Source organism: Pinus tabuliformis, chromosome 2_2 (assembly GCF_031772625.1).
Source record: "Pinus tabuliformis cultivar Carrire ecotype Pingquan chromosome 2_2, CPIR1, whole genome shotgun sequence".
NCBI lineage: Eukaryota > Viridiplantae > Streptophyta > Pinopsida > Pinales > Pinaceae > Pinus > Pinus tabuliformis.
Window position 1 is genome coordinate 468,836,654 of NC_142300.1, and position 8,203 is coordinate 468,844,856.

Genomic DNA, 8,203 nt, shown 5'->3' on the forward strand with positions numbered 1-8,203 from the left:
TACTCCTAAAATGTGTGGTTGTATTTAAAAATTATATTTAAAATAGTATGGATCAAAACAAGCCTCTAACTCATGCATATATAAGTGGATCAATGCCTATCCCATATCCTCTATAAAAGTCAATTAAATTTAATTAAAGTGTTTTTGAAAAATATTGTAATTCTATCAAGTTCAATTCCAACCTTTTTTTTTTTTTCGAAGGTGGCAAAACCTATCAAACTCAGTGTCAAACCAACAGTGAGGACAGCCATCTCTGGCTACTATCCGCGAATGTCGGTTTGACTCATCACTGTTATCAAGGAAAACCACGCCACCTGTAATAACCCGCTGGTGGTCTAAGGGAGCAGGCTTTCACTCCTGCCAGAATATTAAACTCATAACAAACCTTTTTTAAATAAATTATTATCTAAAACATCTATTAATACTCATTAATGCTCAAACACATATATATTCCTCTTCTATAATAATAATATAATACCGCCGCCAATAAGTCTGTATTTTTTCACAAAACGGAATAGCGGGCAGCAATTAACCCTTCCTGAAAATCCACATATATGTTCAAAACGTGAATATCGACATTTTTTTGAGGAAGGTAATTACGAGTGAGATTGTTCAAAATAGGCAACGCTTCCTCATTCGTGGCATAGAAGCAGAACTTTGATTGCTACCATTCAGATTTGAAGCAGTTAGCAGAGATGTTGCTTATCATAGATAAATGAGTCCAACTATTCCATCTGTCATATCCTGCTATGAAGAGTAATCACTGCTATCTTCAAGTTTGAAGATTTCATGAAACAATTGAATTATATATTCTCTGACTTTTTATATCTGTATGTTTTTTTTTGGTTTTTTGGTTGTTTTTTTTTTAAATCAGAGTTTATTTATTTAGTAAAAAAAGAGTATATTAGTTTCAAAATGCAAGTAACCTCACTCCAACCAAATTTGTTGATTACTGCCATTAGTATATGACAAAGAAACAAAAGAATACATAGAGACATTGTCCACAACTTAGGAGGCCAAAAGCACTAGAAAACATGGAAAACATGTAAAACACCTCTAACCATGATCATTCATCTAAAGTAATTGAGGCAGGGTTGTTCGGATCAGTCCCTTGGACATGCTCCTCAAAGTGCGCCATCCATGACTCCAACTTCTTCACCTTCTCTGATATCAAATTCTAGCCAACCAGACCATCATGATCCCTCCCGAACATGGCACTAGAATTACTGCATCTTGTTTAAAATGGCAATGAGTGCGACATGTTCTTCCTATCGCACCCTCTCCGAAGTTTCCAAACGTTACAACAAAAATTAATCAAATCCCGACAAATATCCAGACAACAATGTTGTTCCGCCTTGCCTCCATGCCAAGGCCGTCGCGCTGTCCCTCCGCTACCAGTGCCCTTAGCCGCCGCTACCCCCACCCCACTTCAAAGTCCGCGGGTTGCTCCCTCCACGACTGGCCAAAGAACCACCATGTGGGAACCAGCCATCGAACTACCATGTCCCTTCTGATATCAATATAAACACCGCGAAGACCTTTGATATTTTTCATTAAATAATAATTTTTCTTTATTACACTTCTCACTCATCTCAATTGCAAATTCCAAGAATATCTCAAAATCAAACTTAGTACTACAAGATAAAGAATATCTCAAAATCAAACTTAGTACTACAAGATATAATATAAGAAAAAAAAAAACGGTATATCAAACAGAATCACGAATCTTCAGAAACAGGTACTCGGGTCTGGGAGACTGTAAATAGCGGAGTGGGTACCATTGAGGAGTTTGGAAACATGAGCCAAAGACCGAAGATTGGATTCAATGATGGTCTCTACGAATAAACACGCCTCCTCTTTTGTATTCCCTTGTGGTACATCTACCACGTACGATTCGATCACAATAGTTTCGGGTTTCCCATTTATAAGCCTCTCGTGCAGAGTTGTGATGGATCGATAATTGTTGAGCCTATGTTCGCCCCCCACAATACTGAAGCTCAGAATATGCCGCTCCTCGTCCAGAATGTCCAGTCGCTCGGTACTGGTGGCCGCAGGAAGACCCGAAACAACACTAACTTCTCTGACACAGCCAACGTTGAGATCTCCACGCATGAAGCAATTGCGAACGAAATTTTTGTATACTTGAGGCTGGTCGAATCTCCGAACCAGCGACCAGACAACGCTAACCGGCGCCTCCACTTTCTGTATCACCACAGATGAACACCTGCACTCTCTGGCTCCATCATGTGAATGAGAATGGTATCGCTCCATCATCTCCTGCAGCCATTCCCCATATCCTTCCTCCCCCTCCCAGTACTGCACGGCGCCCATCTTGCTAATTTGTTTCGAAACGCCCGACAATCTGAAGCTTGGCTCCTCGTTGTCAATAGGTACCGAGATCAAATCCCGCGATGATCTCCACACCTCTTGAGGCTGCGTTTCATACATCATTGTCACAACTACGCTCTCGAAACCCAAAACCACAACACAGACAGATACCTCTCCCCAAGTATCGAACTACCTGTTCTTCAGTTCTGCAATTCTGCAGTTAGAAAACCAGTTCTCACAGCTCAAGCCTCATACAGAAAGCCAACGCTGGTCATGGAGGGAGCGCTAGTTACTGCTCTGGGCTTTTCTTGTGTTTGGGGTTTCTCCCTACTCATGGTTATATAGGTTTGAATTAGGTGGGCCTGCGAAAAAGTTTGGAAGCGAAAATTCCACTCGATGGGATGCTCTAAAACTCTGTCCAATATCCGTGCTGTTGTCGTTAGGTCTAAAATATTGACAGGATGATGATGCACATACGTAATACATATATTACCATCCACGAAAGTGGATGAGTTAACTTTCGTGGATGAGTTAACTTTTCATGGGAGTCATGTGGTCCACTTGCTCAACTTGCCCTTGGTGCTCTAGAAGGATAGAGAGCTGTGCCTAATTTAGTTTATTGGTAGACCGATGGAGCTACTTCGAACAACAAAATCATGAAAATTTGTTCGCCGCTAAATTTTTGGGTCCATTTTGCAACCGGACTTCAACAAGTTGATGCAGTGTGTCAGTGTTCAGGATTGAAGATAGTTGCACCGACATTGGGAGCGTCAGAGCCAGAGGCAATTGCGCCAAAGCAAGCCTTTTCTTTTCGTGTCCACCACGTCAAAAAAGCAGTTGTCTTTAAAGAGATTTTTTGGAAGCTTTTTCGGTGGGATTTTCTGGTCAAAATCCGGCAGCAATTTATTGAAATCGCAAGTTCGATAACTAATTTCTGCACAATCAAAGTGTCCCAGGGGTTTTTCAGAGTGCTGAATCCAAATATGCAGTTGAAAAACCATTTTAAATAATACAAATCAAGATTTAACCTCAATTTTTCCTGTCAGATTCTGTCACCAAAATCTCTAAAAGATCGCACTAAAGACAACTCCATCAAAAAATAATATATATATATATATATATATATATATATATAATTATTTAATTGAGCTGGTTCATTAACTATGTTATGCACTTTTGGGGATTGTGTTTTATGTGGGCGTGAATATTCTTATTTTAGATTTTTCTTTTTCAATATATTGTTTACAAATACTAAAATGTCCCTTTAAAAGATATTATAGTTCAATGAAAATACATATCATAATATCACTTTAAAAGACATTAAAGTTGAGTGAAAATACATATCATGTTATTTAATATTATATTTAAATATTTATTATTGCAATAATTATATATAATTAATTAAGTGAAGTGGGTTATTATGCTATCTAATATTGTGATTGTAAACAAAAAACTAATCCATTATATTGTACTTATGTGCTTTATCAGCATTATATGTGTATCAATTAACCAAAAATACCCAAAGAGATAAAGACTATATGAATGGAAGTTTCCCAGCTTTATGGAATTGATCATTGATGTATGCAACATAGTAGATCTCCCCTAGAGGGCATCGAAAACATTTTTTTGACAAAGCATCCCCCACTCCATTTTGTTCCATCTATATATGTCCAAAATGCACCTCACCAAAAAGCTCAACCATCTTGTTGATTATCTGCAGCTAATGAGATAGTAAAGGAGGATCAAAAGTTGACTTCTTTAAAACCCAATCAATCACCCCTTTAGAATCTCCAAATATGTTCAAATCTTAATGTAAAGCCACTTAGCACAATAAAGGACACCCCACAGAGCAATGATTTCTGCCCTTGTGTTGGAGTCGATGCCACAATTCCAAAAAAATGGTAATATTGTCCTGGCCTAAAGATAATGTGTGCCCCACACCCACATGAATTATTTTTCACATCTCCATTGAAAAACCCCACAAGGTATATAACCCATATATCCACTAGCCCAAATTAATTAAAATAAGCATATATCTTAAAGCATGTCCCATAAATATCTAGTGGCTTATCCTCAAAAACACATTTATTCCTACATCTCCATATACTGCACATAACTTAAAAAGGAAGAGATCCATAAACCTTATATTCCTTCATCTAGTCCATAATACATGCTCCCACAGATGTAAGATTCCAACTTGCAGAAATTTTTAAGGTGTTCAGAACAACAATCCAAATGGATACTAAAAATGGGCATGTGAGGAAAATGTGAGTCACATCCTCTAGAAACTGTAAGTACAAAATGCATATGCCTGGACCAATAAAACCCCTATGACATAAATTATCCCATGTGAGAATTTTGTTTTGCTATGCAAGCCATCCAAAACGTATAAGCTTTAAGGGAATGTTTCATTTCCATATTTTACAGAACCACCCTTTTTCCTTCTTGTTCTGTTTTGCCATAGAAATATACCGATAAGCATATCTAACAAATATTTGTCCTTGTTCTATTAGCCCCTCCCAAAAGAATTTGTCCATATTTCCATCCAGAATGATACCTGCCAAACTTAGATTTTGTATATATTTGTCCCATTCCATAGCCATATCCCCATATAAACCCAAAAACCTCAGTGTAGACAAGAGGGATCCGATGCAACCTATGTTAGGTTTATATAATAATGCCCAAATTATGTAAGTATCTGATAAAAAGAATTAACAAAAAATGATTACCAAAGAAACTCATTATAAGATCCATATCCACCTCTGCTAATCTCCGGATCTTGATTTTCATAAAGTCATTTTAAATTTAAGAAGTGGATTGAAAAGCCCAAGCCCCATCCTTAATCCACTCAATCATAGACCAAAATCTCCATTAACTTTATATCCCCAAAGCCAAACCAAAATTTCAATATTCTTAATGCACCAACCCCTTCCACTTTCCTTTTTGAAATGTCCAACAACTTAAGAAGGTTAATTTTTTTTTCTCGTTTACCGCTACCCAAATGAAGTTAGAAATGATAAAATTAATCATGAAATTTATCCAATTGATGATGTCACCTGTAATATATATATATATATATATATATATTTATTTATTTATTTATTTATTTTATGTTATTGATTATAATTTTTATTTTAAATAAATTTAAACGAGTTAATAATATTTAAAATATTATATGTATTTAAATTCTCAAAATATTATATTGAATTATATGTCAAAATTTTAATTTAAATAAAAAAATATTATATTTAAATCTAATGAAGATACATAAAGAGCAAACAAAACATTTATTTTTATTTTTATTTTTAAATTGGATTACTTTCATATGTAAATGGATTATTTTTAAATTGGATTACTTTCATATGTAAATGTAAATGGACCACTCATGTTAATGAATTTGTTATAATGATAATGATTAATGTCCATTAAAATCAATATGGTCTATCTAATTTTAAGAAGGTAAGAGATTAATTGATATTTGAAGTGTTCTCATCACCATAGTTATGCTGATTTTATAAGTCAAAAATATTGGTAGTGTGATAAATATTTTGAAACTTAGAAATCATGTGAATAAAAGTGGGACAAACTCTTTCATCCCGTGACATTTTGGGAATTGGCCAATGCCCAGTTTCACTTTGAAACTCATGAAAATTAGTTATCATAGCAATGTTCATTTTCTTCTTGATACTAGTCATTACAAATAGATAATTATGGTTTTCAAGATTGGGATTGATCACCTCCTTATAATATCTTAGTTTAGTTTTCCCTTTAACTCTTTGTCGCCCCACAACTTACCCTTAAATTTGGAAGTAATACTATTTTTAATATTATCCTTATTATTTATGATGATATCCTTCTTTATCCCAGTAATTTAGTTAAGGTGTGAAACTTCTTTATCAATTTTATCTACTAAAGAGATTTCTATGATTATTTATTTAATAATAATAATAAAAAAACTATCACAATATAATTAAATTATGAATAAATTTATAAAATAATCTAATTAAAAGATAATCTTTTAAACTCAAATTACATAACACGATAGATATAGATGCTATAAATATTTAAATATATTCAACATAGAGCGTATTTACATTCCAATAATAATATAATTTTAATATTCAAGTAGTATTCATCTTCATGACACAAAAATCAAATTAGATGATTTGAAATAATAATAAGTATAATGGTCTAATATTTGTATTTTGATTATTAAAATGCGTTTTCTCATAAGTGTGTCTGAGAGTTAATGTATGTATTCAATTAAATAAAAAAAATATTTGTAAATATATTATTGTAAATAGGGGTGGTAGGAGGGGAGAGATATTATTAAATTCTGAAAGAAGCATTGTGGATAAAATTTTGTGGGGTTTTGGGCAGAAATCCAATGGCGAGGCAGAAATTTATGGGGTTTTTTCGGGGTAACTCTAGCTCATGACCATGGCATCCGAGACATTATCATTCTGGGTGATTCTTTCCTAATTATTCGATATCTGAGAAGTGACACTCGTCCAAAATATAATACATTAAACCTTTTGTATCATCGAATTAAAAGTATTCTTCTCTCCTTCTCTAGATCTTCCTTCTTCCATATCCTCAGAATTCTTAATTCTGAGGCAGATCTCCAAGCCAATAAGGCTTTCCTTCTGGATGAAGGTCAGATAGAAGTCAATGGAATGAGAGGGTATTTTTCAATCCCATAATGTGTTCATGTGTGGCTACCTTATGCCCATCATTTCTATTTCCCTCCCCTATGACCCATTATGCCCCCCTTCTAGGCCGATCTCCTTCTCTCATCTCATTGTCATTTATGTTTATATGTATCATCACTTTAAATCCCCCATTCCCCTCCTTATGATTTTAAGGGACATCATCTATCAGCTCGACGTAGAAAGGTATGGTCATTGGCTTCATGCAAACATGCCTAAATTAATAGCTTCTATGTGGAATAGACTCGATCATAGTCCTGATCCCATGGCTAGCTATAGATGCATCTCCTTGGATTGATTTATGATGATTTATTTGCCTTGGGGTACTAGAAATAATAATGTTGAAATTTAAGCTCTTGTGTGGCTCCCATGGTGCGATGAGAATACATTTTGTTGTGGAAGCACAACCACATCCATTTCCTATGAGAGGAGTTGGTTCAAAAACCTCAATTCCCTATTGAATTTGAAGTGGGTTGCCTTTGTAACAAGGGTGGTGTCCAGACACTGGTATATTTGCAACTCAATGATGAGCTTCGAGTAATTCTGTGGAATTTCTTCTATTGTGAGAACAGAGTGTGAATTCAACATCACTATAGTTGGATGACTTGACATCTTTCCCCTTCAGGGTCAGAGATAAGAAAATCAATTTATGATGTTCTTAGCATTATTAGACATTAGACCAACGTTGACATCTTCTATGTCCCAAATCTTAGCTTTGTCATCATTCTTGTTGTTGATCAATTGGAGGTGGCATGCCCCTTCCCGCTAGGTTTCGACCCTATAAGTTGTTCTTTCAACTAAATTTTCTTTTTCTGGATGCTCTATCAGAGTCTATTGGTCACTGTGTATTATCCTATCTCTCTTCAATTCTTTTCACCATTTTTCCCAGCTGCTATAGTCTCGCTCTCTTGGCACTAGCATAAATCTGTCTTTTCCATGGGTTCTAGCTCTTCAACGTTAGACTCCTTGGCCTCCATGGTGTGTGACTAATGTAGAAAATAACATGAAGCCATCAATTCTAAAATAGCAACTTGCATGTAAATATGTACCAACATCAGACCTCTGAGTGCAACTCTTTTGAAATTATAAGGGCTTAATGTTGTTGAGAACTTCTGGAAACCTGTGTATTTTTTTTTCGAAGAGCCTGGCATTTTGGGTGAACACTT

The 8,203-nt window shown here is 35.2% G+C and overlaps 1 pseudogene; it reads right to left on the bottom strand.

Moving 5' to 3' along the window:
• Window positions 1–1,588: 1,588 nt before the first annotated feature.
• LOC149193353 (abscisic acid receptor PYL9 pseudogene) lies at window positions 1,589–2,621 on the bottom strand (annotated as a pseudogene).
• Window positions 2,622–8,203: the final 5,582 nt, after the last annotated feature.